This window comes from Amblyomma maculatum, chromosome 10 (genome assembly GCF_055883805.1).
Source record: "Amblyomma maculatum isolate TAMU_Amacu chromosome 10, ASM5588380v1, whole genome shotgun sequence".
NCBI classification, from domain to species: domain Eukaryota; kingdom Metazoa; phylum Arthropoda; class Arachnida; order Ixodida; family Ixodidae; genus Amblyomma; species Amblyomma maculatum.
Genome location: NC_139353.1, coordinates 113,408,493 through 113,422,887, shown reverse-complemented (window position 1 = coordinate 113,422,887; position 14,395 = coordinate 113,408,493).

Here is a 14,395-nt window from a genome sequence, read left to right as displayed (position 1 = left end):
CTCTTTCGCGTCCTACCGTGTCAGCCGTTAGTGTTTTATTTACGCCGCTTGCATCCTTCACCCACCTCAAGACCTGCCGCTGCGGTCTGCTGTTCTTGATGTTTACGTTGGCTTCACGAAGCTACTCATCTAGAATCCGCCTTCGCGCCCGATTACTCTGGTACGTTGAGAATCTCCCGGTTCTATTCAACCAGGCCATCTTCTCTCTGCGCTGAACGCCTCCGAGACCAACCGTAGTAACTACATCAATGCTCTGCAGTCCGATCCGACGCCTGATTCGTTACCAGACGACTTCTTCCGAACCTCCAACGATGACGTTTTTCCTTCCAACTACCGGACGAAGCATATGGCCCTTTTACAGACGTTTCGCTCCGCGTTCGACGCCGCCCACGAACCTCTCGGCCGCACTTCCACAGTCGCGCATTACATTCAGACCCGCTGCAACTTGCCTTTTCGACAGTGCCCCTATCGTGTGTCAGCGGCAGAGCGTCGCGTGATTACTGAGCAAGTTGAGGACATTCTACAGAATGGTGTAATCCGTCCATCTCAAACCCCCTAGTCTTCACCAATGGTGCTAGTAAAGAAGAAAGATGGTTCGTGTCGCTTTTGTATCTATTACCGGTGCCTCAACAAAATTACCCATAAGGACAATTACCCCCTTCCGCGTATAGACGACGCTCTTGATTGCCTGCAAGATGCTGAGTACTTTTCGTCTCTTGATTTACGTTCCGGTTACTGGTAAGTGACAATGGCCGCCTGTAGCAGAGAGAAAAGTGTATTTATGACGCCGGATGGCTTCTATGAATTTAATGTGATGCCCTTCGGTCTGTGCAATGCGCCCGCCACACTCGAGAGGATAACATCTTGCGGAGGTTCAAGTGGCATATCTGCCTCTACTACTTGAATGACCTTGTTGTCTTTTCCACAGACTTCGCTACGCACCTAGATTGCTTGCGGCAAGTTTTGGTTTGTCTTACTGACGCTTGCATACAACTGATTCTTAAGAAGTGTCCCTTCGGTGCCCGGCAGTCGACCATCTTGGGTCACATCATCTCTAAGGAAGGTGTTCGCCCTGATCCGGCCAAGCTGCGCGCGGTTGTGGATTTTATTAAACCGGTCTCACTCAAGCAACTTTGAAGTTTCATAGGTCTGTACTCGTATTTTCGGCGCTTCGTAGGGAATTTTGCTTCTATTATATCACCCCTGACGAAGCTACTCAAGGGAAACAGTGCTTTAACTGCCTGGTCGGCCGAGTGCGACAAAGCGTTCACCGCGTTGCGCCATCTTTTGACATCGCCATCAATCAATCGCCACTAAATTCCGACAGCACCCACCGAGGTCCATACTGATGCTAGTGGCGTTGGCCTCGGAGCTGTTTTGGCTCAACGGAAAAACGGCTTTCACGAATGTGTCGTCGCGTACGCGCGTCGTATCCTCTCTAATGCTGAATGCAACTACTCAGTTACGGAAAAGGAGTGTTCGGCAATTGTGTGGGTACTAACGAAATTTCGACCCTACCTGTACGGTTACCAGTTCGACGTAGTCACGGACCACCACGCGGTATGTTGGCTGTCCTCTCTTACAGACTCGTCCGGCGGCTTCGCACGATGGGCACTCTGCCTTCAGGAATCTGACATCCGCGTTATATATTGTCACGACTGAAGCTGCAGGGAGCCGTGAAGGTACAAGTAGACGAGGACCCGAGAATAAGGTCACCTTCTAGTTCCGAAAACAGAGTCCAGCCCCAGCGCGCCTCTCAAGCCAACAACCGCTTTGTCGTGGTCGGCACCAAGCACACCAGTCGCGCGGCGTTAGGCACGTGGCATTATCCCCCCCTCCCATGAAAGAAAAGCATCGCCGCGATGACAAGGTGAGAGGAGAAAAAAATAAGATGTGAGGTGAACTGTGCAATAACTCAAGGTCTCACTTGCAGGAAGCGTCAATGTTACGAAGCGCGACGTTGACACTGCGCTCAGTCACGCGAAAGGTACAGCTTTAAGCGCACCACGTGCACAATTCCAGGCCGCTGACGCAAAACACGGACGGTCACAGTTGCATCTGGAATAACTGCGTAATTAACGCTGTTTAAGCGGCGCAGGACTTTATAGGCTCCGAAATACCGCTGGAGCAGTTTCTGCACAAGCCTTTGTGGCTCACGGCGGTCCACACCAAGACTTGGTCCGTTACAGGACGGCATCACTTTTCTCAGTGCCCTTGTATGCCGCCCGCTAAGGATAGAATAATCTGCTCCCGTATCAACTAAAGCGCTGACCTCCTTCGTGTCGTCGATAACAGGGATGTCCAGGGAGACCCGGCTAAGACCAGGGCCTGTCGACGTCGGATGGGAGGGAAGCGAGCGGTGTGGCGGCGGAAGCTGAACGGCAGTTGGGTGGTCGGCGCCGGGGCGATTCAATGTCGACGGCCGGTCGGAGTGAAGCGAGCGTTGCCGCGGCGGAAGCTGGGCGGCAGTTGTGTGTTCTGCGCCGGGGCGATTTAAACGACACGGCGCAAATTGGACAGAAATTCGGTTCGGCGTCGGGGCGAATCGAGCGGTGCTCTGGCCGTAAACAAATGGATGCCGACCCTCTGTCTCGCTCTCCTTTATCCAGCGAACCTGCTTGCTCCATGGCGGATCAGGCAGTCCTTTCGTCTCCAGCAATCGCTGATATGCCTGCGGGGCAGCGCAAAGACCAGTGGCTTGCATCACTTATCGACATCGTGTCCACTTCTCCCAATACTGCGCCTTCTCGGATTGTACGCCATCAAGCACCACACTTTGCATTACGATACGAAAAATGGTAGGGGTAACATTAAGAGATAGAAATCGTGCAGAGTGGGTCAGAGAAATAACTCATGTTACCGACATTCTAGTAGAAATTAAGAAGAAGAAATGGGCATGGGCAGGACATGTAGTGCGAAGAGAGGATAACAGATGGTCGCTTAGGGTAACAAACTGGATTGCATGGGAGCGAAAGTGTAGCAGGAGGCGGCAGAAAGTTTGGTGGGCGGTTGAGGTTAAGAAGTTCGAAGGGGTCAAGTAGATGCAGCCAGCACAGAACTGGGTTAAGTGGAGAAATATGGGAGAGGCCTTCGCCCTACAGTGGGTATAATCAGGCCGATGATGATGTTGATGACGGTCTTTTCTACCACCGCAATTATATGCCTGATGGTCTCCAATGGCTTCTCGTCATTCCCCGCCATTTACAACATGAAATTTGCACCTCTTTCCATGCCGACCCTCAGTGTGCCCTTCCTGGTGAGGTCAAGACGTTTCAAAGAATTTCTCAACGCTGCTATTGGCGCGGCATGTACGGTTATATTCGCAAATACGTCCGCTCCTGCATCGCCTGTCAGCGCCGCAAAGTCACCCACACCTCGTGCTTCTGGCCCCTTACAACCCCTTCCATGCCCGGCCTGTTTGTTGATCGCATTGCCGTTGATCTTTACGGGCCACTTATATGCACGGTCTCTGGGAACCGCCGGATTATCGTCGGCATTGACCAGCTCACCGGATAGCGGAGACAGCCGCCCTACCTGCCACTACTGTGTGTGAAGTTGGCCTGTTTTGTTTCATTATTTTGGTCTTCTCCACAGCGCGCCGCGTGAGCTTCTGATTGAGAGGCCGAGTCTTCCTTTCCAACGTACTTCAAACTCTACTGGCCGAATGTCGCTTCATACATAGCACCGCCACAGCCTATCGCTCTCAAACTAACGGGCTGACAGAGCGCTTCAATCATACTCTCGGAGATATGCTCGGGATGTACTTTGCCGCCGATAAGAATAACTGGGACGCTGTTCTTCCTTTCGCGACGTACGCTTATAGCACCGCCACGCAGTAAACCACCGGATTTCGCCCTTTCTTCCTCCTTCATGGGCGTGAGGCGTCGTCCACAGTGGACGCTATATTACTATATCGTCCCGACCCCTCCGAGTGGACTCCACTTTCCGACGCTGCAAATCATGCGGAGGAATGTCGCCAGCTGGCCCGCAGTTTAACATCGGAATCTCAAGGCCGCCAAAAGCATCGCCATGACAAAGATCAGATGCCACACGTTTTCCCTAGAAGATCACTCGTTTGGCTTTGGGTTTCTGGCACCCCACCAAGATTGTCATCGAATTTTCGAACCGAGTACCACGGCCCCTACCGCATCGTTCACCAAACCTCCCCTGTAAATTATATCGTGAAGCCACTCACTTCCTCTTCGGACATGCGTCATGGAGGCCGCGAAACTGTGCACGTGAGCCGCCTCAAAACGTACTACGACCCGGTAGTTTCGCCCTCGCTATAGGTCGCGAAGACGCTCCTGGGGAAATTGTATTCAACGGAGATCGGATATCACGAAGACCAGGAAGAGAACGACGAAGTTTCGCTGCATTGCTCAAGCTCACTGGTTTGTGCTGTTAGCCTTGGAGCTTACAGAGGGCTATATTTCCTGTTGAACCCTCAGTAAAACCGCTTTCACATTGTTCAGTTTAGCTTCGTCAACCCATTCATTGTAGAGGCCCATACGTTCCTAAGAAGTGAGCCAATTTTGGGCATCGTGCTCATCTGTCCCGCTGAAGACAGACGGGTCCCTCTGGCGAAGGGAGCCGGCGCGGAGGACAATTGGACCCTCCTGCATGCCTTGATGTTGGACGTCATCTGGCATGACAGGTGCAGGAAGTGTAGGGCTACGGAGCTATAGGGTCGAAGTTTCCATCCACAACCTGCACCAAATGTAGGATGGGGGTTTATTAGAGGTACTGGACGCGATCTAGAGACATGTCAGGAATAGTCCGCGTACAAGCATGTCTACTGCACACACCAATAGAGATATCACTTGTGACTGCGTACGGAAGCTTCATCACTTTCGCATGTACAACTTCATGTATACAAACTATCATCATATCATTATCAGCCTGACTACACCCACTGCAGGGCGAAGGCCTCTACCATATTCCTCCGCTTAACCCGGTTTTGTGCTAGCTGCATCCACTTGACCCCTGCGAACTTCTTAATCTCATCCGCCCACCTAATTTTCTGCCGCCCCCAGCTACGCTTTCCTTCCCTTGGAATCCAGTTTGTTACCCTAAGCGACCATCGGTTATTCTCTCTTCGCACTACATGTCCTGCCCATGTCCATTTCTTCTTCTTAATTTCCACTAGAATGTCGGTAACTTGAGTTATTTCTCTGACCCACTCTGCACGCTTCTCATCTCTTGATGTTACCCCTACCAAATTTCGTTCCATAGCCCTCTGGGTTGTCCTCAATTTACGTAGAACTCTCTTGGTTAGCCTCCACGTTTCAGCGCCATAGGAGAGTACAGGTAGATGCAACTGTTATATACTTTCCTATTTAAAGATACCGGTAAGTTGGTAGTCATAATATGCGAGTGCTTGCTAAACGCGCTCCATCCTAATCTCATTCTTCTTGTTATTTCCTTTTCATGATCCGTATCTGCGGTTACTACCTGTCCTAAGTAGTCATATTCGCCTACTACTTCCCGTATTTCGCTACCTAATGTAAAACTGCTGGTCCTTCCCGTGGCTGTTGAACATTACCTTAGTCTTCTGCATATTGATTTTCAAGCCTACCTTTCTACTTTTCCTGTCTAGGTCATCAATCATTATTTGCAGTTAATCCCCCGAGTTGCTAGCAAGGCAATGTCATCAGCAAATCGCAGATTACTGAGGTATTCTCCATCTACCCTTATCGCTAACTGCTCCCATTCCGAGTCTCTGAATACTTTCTCTAATCAAGCTGTGAATAGTACTGGGGAGATTGTGTCTCCTTGCCTAACACCTTTCTTTATGGAAATTTTGTTACTTTCTTAAGGCATAACTATGGTTGCTGTGCAGCCACTATAGTATATATCTCCCAGCACTTTCACGTACGGCTCGTCTACCCCCGGATTTCGCAATGCCTGCATCACCGCCGAGGTTTCAACTGAGTCAAATGCTTTTTCGTAATCAATGAATGCTATGTAAAAGGGCTGGTTATATTCCGAGCAATTTTCTATCACCTGATTGATGGTATGGATATGATAGATAGTAGAGTACCGTTTCCGAAACCCAGCTTGATCCTTTGCTTGATTGAAGTCTAAGGTTGTCCTGATTCTATTAGCAATTACCTTAGTAAATACCGTGTACGCAACAGACAGTAAGCTGATTGGTCTGTAATTTTTAAGGTCCTTAGAGTCCACTTTCTTATGAATGAGGATAATGATTGCATTTTTCCATGGTTCCGGTAACGTCGATGACACCAGGCACTGCGTGTACAGGGTGACCACTTTTTCTAGCACGATATCCCCCCGTCCTTCAGCAAATCTGTAGTTATCTGATCCTCTCCAGCTGATTTCCCCCTTTTCATAGTTTATAATGCTTTCTTGATCTCGTCCTTCGTCACTGGCGGAACGTCTGACTGTTTTTCCCTACCGCCAATCTCATTACTGTCCTAACTACTTTGGCTACTGTAGAGATTTGTATAGAACTCCTCGGCTACTTTGACTATCTTATCCATATTCGTGATGACGTTGCCCACCTTGTCCCTTATCGCATACATCTGGTTTTTGCCTATGCTCAATTTCTTCTTTACCGCTTTATGGCTTCCCCCGTTCTTTACAGCATGCTCAATTTTCTCCATGTTGTACTTCCTTATATCGGCCACCTTGCGCTTATTGATTCGCTTTGATATCTCGGCCAATTCGATCCGGTCTGTTGGATTGGAAGCTTGCATATTCTGGCGTTTTTTAATCAAATCTTTCGTCTCCTTAGACAGCTTACCGGTATCCTCTAACTATCTTACCGCCTACATCTACCGCGCACTCAGTAATGATATCTCTAAAATTATTGTTCCTTGCTTCTAGGGTAATGTCGCCATCCTCGGTTAGAGCTGAATACCTATTCTGTAGCGAGGTCCTGAACTTTTCTGCCCTCCCGCTCACCGCTAATTCGTTGAAGGGTTTCTTTCTTGCCAATCTGGTGCGTTCCTTCTTCAGATTTAGGCTAATTCGGGACCTCACAATCCTGTGGCCACTGCATCGCACTTTCCCGATTGCCTCTACATCTTGCATAATGGCGGGGGTTGAACACATTATGAAGTCGATTTCATTTTTATTCTCCCCGTTCGGACTTTTCCATGTCCATTTCCGGTTCTTTCGTTTGCTGAAAAAGGTATTCATGATTCTTAAGTTATTGCGCTCTGCACACTCAACTAGTACCTCCCTCCTGCTATTCCTAGAACCAATGCCATAGTCACCTACTGCCTTGTCTCCTGCCTGCTTTTTCCTTACCTTGGCATTGAAGTCGCCCATTAGTACAGTATACTGCGTCTTTACTTTTCGAATTGCCGATTCTACATCTTCGTTGAAGCTTTCAACTGCCTGGTCATCATAACTACATGATATGATATGATATGATAACATAGACCTGTACAACATTCAGTATATACCGCTTATTAGGCCTAATTACGATGCCTACCACCCGCTCATTGACATTATAGAATTCATCTATATTCCCAGCTATATACTTATTGACAAGGAAACCTACTCCTAGTTGTCGCCTCTCTGGTAAACTTCGATAACACAGTACATGCCCATCCTTCAGTACAGTATATGCCTCATTCGGCCTCCTAACCTCTCTAAGCCCTATGACATCCCATGTCATACCCTCTGGTTCCTGTAAGAGCACTGCTCAGCTAGCTTTACAAGCTAGGGTTCTTGCTTTAAACGTTGCTAGGGTCAGTTTTCAATGGCGGCCTGTCCAGCGAGGCAAGGCTTTCTTAGCATCCCCTGCTGCGTCACAGGTGCTAAGAATGCCTTGTCAGTTGTTCCGCAGGTGCTGGTGACTTAGGGCCGGGGTTTTGTGTAGCTTATCATGAGAGGTTGCGGCGAATTACTGCACCATGGTGGCCAACTCCTGTTCTGGTGAGGGAGTGCGTTGACGGAGGTGTTCACTGGCATCAGGTCGCACCCCAAAGCTGTTTATGCAATTCGATCGACACGCGGATTTTTTTTTTCATCCAGTGGAGAATTGCGCGGCACCGGGATTTGAACCCCGGTCCTCTTGCATGCGAGGCGGATGTTCTACCGCTACGCAACCGCTGCAGCGTTTATATGTTTATACGCCACTGCTGCACGAACTATACGTTTTCATAATGGTACATTTACCTTTTTAAGTAATGCTCTTTCCTCATCAGCGAGCATTACAAAGTGGATGTGAAACAAGGTAGTATGCAGGAGCTTTTTTTTTTCTGTGGGAAAGAAATGGGTCTATTTTGTCAAGCTATTTAAATGTTCTCCTAATTTCAAGGAAATGTGGGCAACAAATTGTTGCGAACCTTTAGCTGTACATTTCTACAGTTGCCAGCATGCGGCCTTATCAGTATGAGTGTAGCACATGGGGCAAATTTGTGCTTTTAGCTTGTTCATGCCTACCACAGCGAAAACATCCTTTATCGCTTTCTTCCTTGTAGCACTGGGTGATCCGAGGTTATTCCGGAATGATCGCAGGCGAGAACAACTGTCCCCGTATTATTCCGGGATTTTCCAGTATCCCTTGCTTGGAACATCTAGATGTCTGGGCGCCTACTTTAATTTGAGCACCCCTGTCGCTTGCAGCCGATATTGGTAGTCCAAAACCGCTGAGCACAATTGCTGCTATCGACGCCGCCGGGCTTTTAAGTTTTTTTTCGAATCCTAGTCCGCCCAATAAAGTGTTCAGTTTATTCCCACACGTCTTATTTTTTTTGTCTACGGCATTGTCACCATCATGTAATAATATGCATGGTCGTCCAGTTTTATTTTGAACGAACGCGCCTGTTTCAAATGTAATTGCCAACTAGGCAGCCGCATGTAGAAGCAAGGCGGCGCATACAGAGAGAGTCGAAATAGCGCCAAATGCGCCTGCAGGATTTACCACAATAATAATATTTGGGCCTATTATTAGGCTATCAGCGACATCCACCAATTCACCTGGTGCACGAATAGAAGGGATTCTGTTTTTTACATATTTGATGCGTGGTTTTTCCGGGCTCATTGCCGCCCTTTAAAGCTACCTGAGGTGGCATGGGCAAAATAATTCACAAATCTCTGGTAAGAAACAACGGTATACAGTCGTCAGCACCGGATACAAAGCAGCAGGATTCACTTCATCACCACCGTAAAACAAGAAGCGACATGACCAGGAAGGCTACCTTCTTGTACCCCAGATATTTAAGAACCTAATTTGAACATTGTGTTCATTATTTGCCAGACATTGCCCCGCTGCAGATGTAGAGTGTCTAGGGCACTTGGTTCATGAATCCTCGAACATGGGATAGAATCTCGGCAGCGGCAGTGGCGTTTCGATAGAGACGAAACGGGAAGACATCCGTGTACTGTGCAATGTCAGGGCACGTTCAAGAACTGCAAGTGGTCAAATTCTTGGATCCCTATTGTATGGCCTCTCTCATAGCATCCGCGGATATGGGATGGTAAACTGTGTAATCCAAACTTAAAGGCAGATGTCGTCACCACTGCATGCGCAGATTAGAGTATCGCAAAAAAGTTAGACGACCAGCAGCGTCCTTCCGACATGCCTACTTTACCCCGTATAAAGCATGTGATTAAGATTAGAACGCTGGGTCACTGCCCTTTTGTCAAGTTCTAAGCTATCCGCGTTGTAACCTGGAAAACAAAAGTGATGTATTTTAAGCCTTTGCGCACACAATATATAGAACATAGGGGCGGCGAGGCCAGGCCTTATACATCCACGCAGGTGTGCAAAGTCACTTGGAATCCTTTAGAACGCTAGCTTACTGCGTTTTTGTGAGTTTCGCATTTACAAGCTTTTCCCAGATGGCGCCATGCAGTCGTGCACTGCAAGTTATTTCATCTCGTGTTCTGCAGCAAGTATACGCGTCATCGTCGTGCCCGGCCACAAGAGCCATATGCCGTCGCCTCAGCAAAGCTCAATTCTCTGAGCGATATGATCCCGTAACATCTTTCTGCCCTATGTTGTCTGTCGGCGAGTTAAACGGCGATTGTTCATCAGCCGTGTCTCTGAAAGCAACCTACAAGTAACATACACTCACTGAAGGCCGGAAATGAATACGGTAAAGGTAACTGCATAGTGTAAGCACTGCCATACAATCTAATCGTAACTCTGTTCAAGGCTTGTTTTGAGGCTATTAAGAATCAAAGTATGACATAATGCAACCTAAAGGGCAGATTACCCAGGGAAAGCTGAAGGTAATTCCTTTCGAAGTTTTAAATTGTAAAAGAAAAGGATTAGAAAACATTTCTCTTAGGGGATTTGAACAGGTGTTGTGAATGCTGAGATTTGCAGTATTTTTCCATTTCGCAACAGAAGCCACTATAATGGGGACCAGTAAATGCGGTCTCATTTGCTCTAAAAATATTTCAGCCATTAGGTAACGCTGCTCAAAGGACTCTAATGTTGAGAGAACATAATCACACAATGAATGTCTGCATTTTATCAGTTGGCGGTATTGAAAAATATTAGTACCATGCTAGTCAAAGTGAACCTCGTTTGTTTACCTACTGTATTGCTTGTTCTTTTGAAGCCAAAGTGTCCAATAAAGAAATAAATTAAGAGAACGCAATCCCTTATCGCCGCCGCCAATCATAAATCGTTCAGAACTCTAACGCCCTCTCGCTATGTGCTGTAAGCAGCGTTGTCTTCTTCATATTCCAACTGCAATACACTCTCGTGCTTTGCATTTAACAGATTCAGCTTCATTATATTCCAACTGTGCTTAGCCTTCAGTTAACCTAGGTAATACCTACGTTAACTGAAGCACACATACACATACACCATCTCCCTGAAGACCGCGACCGCAGCTATGCCAGACAAGCTGCCTTGAAGTTTGACTAAAGCGTAGCCAGACTAGCTCGTTAACGAGAACTTTGCTGAGCACCGAAGCAAGCCCAAATTAAAACGGTGGCAGCGACTGTGGCTGCACCTGGTTGCTAATGCTCGTGAAACCTATTATAAGGAGTGTTGAACGTCCGTAATTTTTGTCAAAACATTTGTTGTGGCTTGGTCATCACGGGCTCTATTTTGAAACGTCCTTTTGATTACGTGAAGGGCATTTTGATGCATTCTAACCAAGGAACTATATTGTCACGTAGGGGTGACAAGGCCGACGACACAAATGAAGGGTATATGATTGCACTGAAGAAATTCTTTATTGGGCTGACTTGCGCCCGCAAAAAGAACTAAGCAACTCGGCTGCGGCTATAGCAACAAACGTGCTCGTCGGTCGTCGGACAAAGAATGCTCGCCACACTCGTCAACGCTCAATTTAAAGGCTGCACAGAACAATCTAGATAACGTCGCAAACAGCTACCAGCACGGGTTGGAACATTGCGGAAAGACACCCGAGTGGCTTGAACCTTCGAGACAGATCTCGGTGCATCTTGTGCTACAACAAAACTGATAAAGGTGTGACTCGCGACATCGAGCATTAACAAAGATTACGGAACTGATACGCGGTACAGAATCAGAGTGTTAAGCCTGTATGCCGGCGGCTGTTGAAAAAACAACAAATACAGATTTGAAGTTTTCGCGGCATTACTCCCCCCTTAAAAAAACCTCGCCTCGATGTTCCAAAACAAAGAAACTTAAACATAAACACTGCAAATTTTAAACACCACAGATTCTTTAACGCGCGTAATATGGCTTCAGTCGTACAACATGTACAATTTCTGGGCGTGCGCGTCGCCGTTGTGATGCTGACGTTCCGTCGGGAATGACTTCATAGTCCAGTGGTCCAACGCGGCGAAGGATTTTCTATGGCCCAAAGTATCGACGCAACAACTTTTCGCTTAATCCGCGACAGCGAATTGGTGTCCAAACCCACACTTGGTCTCCTGGATTGTACTCTGCGTGGCGTCGTCGTAAATTGTACCGTTGGCTGTCGGTGCGCTGTTGGTCTTTAATACGCAGCCGTGCAAGTCGTCGGGCTTCCTCTGCACGCTGCAGGTAGGCGGCGACGTCAAGGTTGTCTTTGCTGGTTACGTGCGGCAGCATTGCGTCTAGCGTCATCGTGGGCTCCCTGCCGTACACAAGCTTAAACGGGGTCGCTCTGGTCGTCTTCTGGACTGCCGTGTTATACGCGAAGATCACGTACGCCAAGATGGCGTCCCAGGTCTTGTGTTCAGCGTCGACGTACGTAGCGATCATGTCCGCGATCGTTTTGTTCAGGCGCTCCGTAAGGCCATTGGTCTGGGGATGGTACGCAGTTCGTCGATGGCTTGTGTGACTGTATTCCAGGATGGCTTGCGTCAACTCTGCCGTAAACGCCGTTCCCCGGTCCGTGATGAGCACTTCAGGGGCGCCATGTCGCAAGAGAATTTGTTTGACAAAACATTTGGCGACTTCTGCCGCGGTACCATTTGGTAGTGCTCTTGCTTCGGCGTAACGGGTAAGGTAGTCAGTGGCCACGATGATCCACTTCTTACCCATAGACGAAGAGGGAGAGTGGCCGAGGAGATCCATCCCAATTTGTTGAAAGGGCAGGATTTGGGGCGGAATCGGGTTTAGTAGCCCTGCTGGTCTGATCGGCGGCGTCTTGCGTCTTTGGCACTCACGACACGTCTTCACGTAGTGGGCAACTTCGGCAGGCAGTCCCGGCCAGTAATACTTCTCCTGGATTCAACGCAACGTGCGCGCAAATCCGAGGTGGCCTGCTGTGGGCTCATCGCGCAACGACGCAGAATTTCTTGCCGAAGGCTTTTAGGCACTACGAGAAGCTGCGCGGTCTTGTTGGGTGCGAAGTTCTTCACGAGGAGGCCATTGCTTAACGTGAAGGATGATAAATGTCGGCTGAACACACCAGGAGGGGAAGCGGTCTTTCCTTCGAAGTAATCGGCTAGCGCTTTCAGCGCAGGGTCTGATCGCTGTTGTTCTGCGAAACTGCTGGCGCTTACCGGTCGCAAAAAGGCGCCGTCGTCATCGTCCTTCGGGGGAGCATCGATGGGAGCGCGAGATAAGCAGTCTGCGTCGGAATGCTTCCGTCCCGACTTATAGACTACATCATCATCATCATCATCAGCCTGATTATACCCACTGCAGGGCGAAGGCCTCTCCCATATTTCTCCACTTAACCCGATTCTGTGCTAGCTGCATCCACTTCACCCCTGCGAACTTCTTAATCTCATCCGCCCACCTAACTTTCTACCGCCCTCTGCTACGCTTTCCCTCCCTTGGAATCCAGTTTGTTACCCTCAGCGACCATCGGTTATCCTCTCTTCGCACTACATGTCCTGCCCATGTCCATTTGTTCTTCTTAATTTCTACTAGAATGTCGGCAACTTGAGTTATTTCTCTGACCCACTCTGCAAGCTTTCTATCTCTTAATGTTACCCCTACCATTTTTCATTCCATAGCCCTCGTGTAGACTACAGTCATGTTAAATTCTTGAAGTCATAGGCTTCATCTGGCAAGGCGGCTGGAAGAATCTTTGAAATTAGCCAGCCAGCAGAGCACGTGATGGTCGCTTACCACCTTGAATGGTCGGCCGTATAGGTATGGACGAAACTTAGAAGTGGCCCAGATGATTGCAAGGCACTCCTTCTCGGTCGTCGAGTAGTTGACTTCTGCTTTTGTGAGGGACCTGCTAGCGTAGGCGATTACTTTCTCCTGTCCGGCACTCTTCTGTACGAGAACTGCTCCTACGCCCACACTACTCGCGTCGGTGTGAATTTCGGTCTCGGCATTTTCCTCAAAGTGGCCAAGCACAGGAGGGCATTGCAGGCGGCGCTTAAGTTCGTCGAAGGCTTCTCCTTGCGGCGCTTCCCATTTAAAAGGTACGTCAGCCTTTGTAAGCTGCGTCAACGGTTCACCGATCCGCGAAAAGTTTCTGACAAATCGTCGATAATAAGCGCACAGCCCAAGGAATCGGCGCACAGCTTTCTTGTCGGCAGGCGGTGGGAATTGTGCGATTGCAGCTGTTTTCTCCGGGTCTGGGCGAATACCGTCCTAGCTAACGATGTGACCTAGGAACCGGAGTTCTTCGTAGGCGAAGTTACACTTCTCTGCTTTTAGCGTTAGTCCCGATGACTTGGTGGCTTCTAGCACTGTCTGTAGTCGTTTTAAGTGGTCTTCAAAGTTTGACGAGAAGACAACGACGTCGTCCAAATATACCAAACAAATTTGCCACTTCAAGCCTGCCAGGACTGTGTCTATTACTCGTTGAAACGTGGCTGGTGCGGAGCAGAGACCAAATGGCATCACCTTGAACTCATAAAGGCCGTCCGGTGTGATGAATGCGGTGTACTCGCGATCTCTTTCGTCGTCCTCAATTTGCCAGTATCCGCTCTTCAGATCCATCGATGAGAAGTACCTTGCATTGCAGAGCCGGTCGAGAGTGTCGTCGATGCGGGGAAGTGGGTAGACATCCTTCTTCGTTAT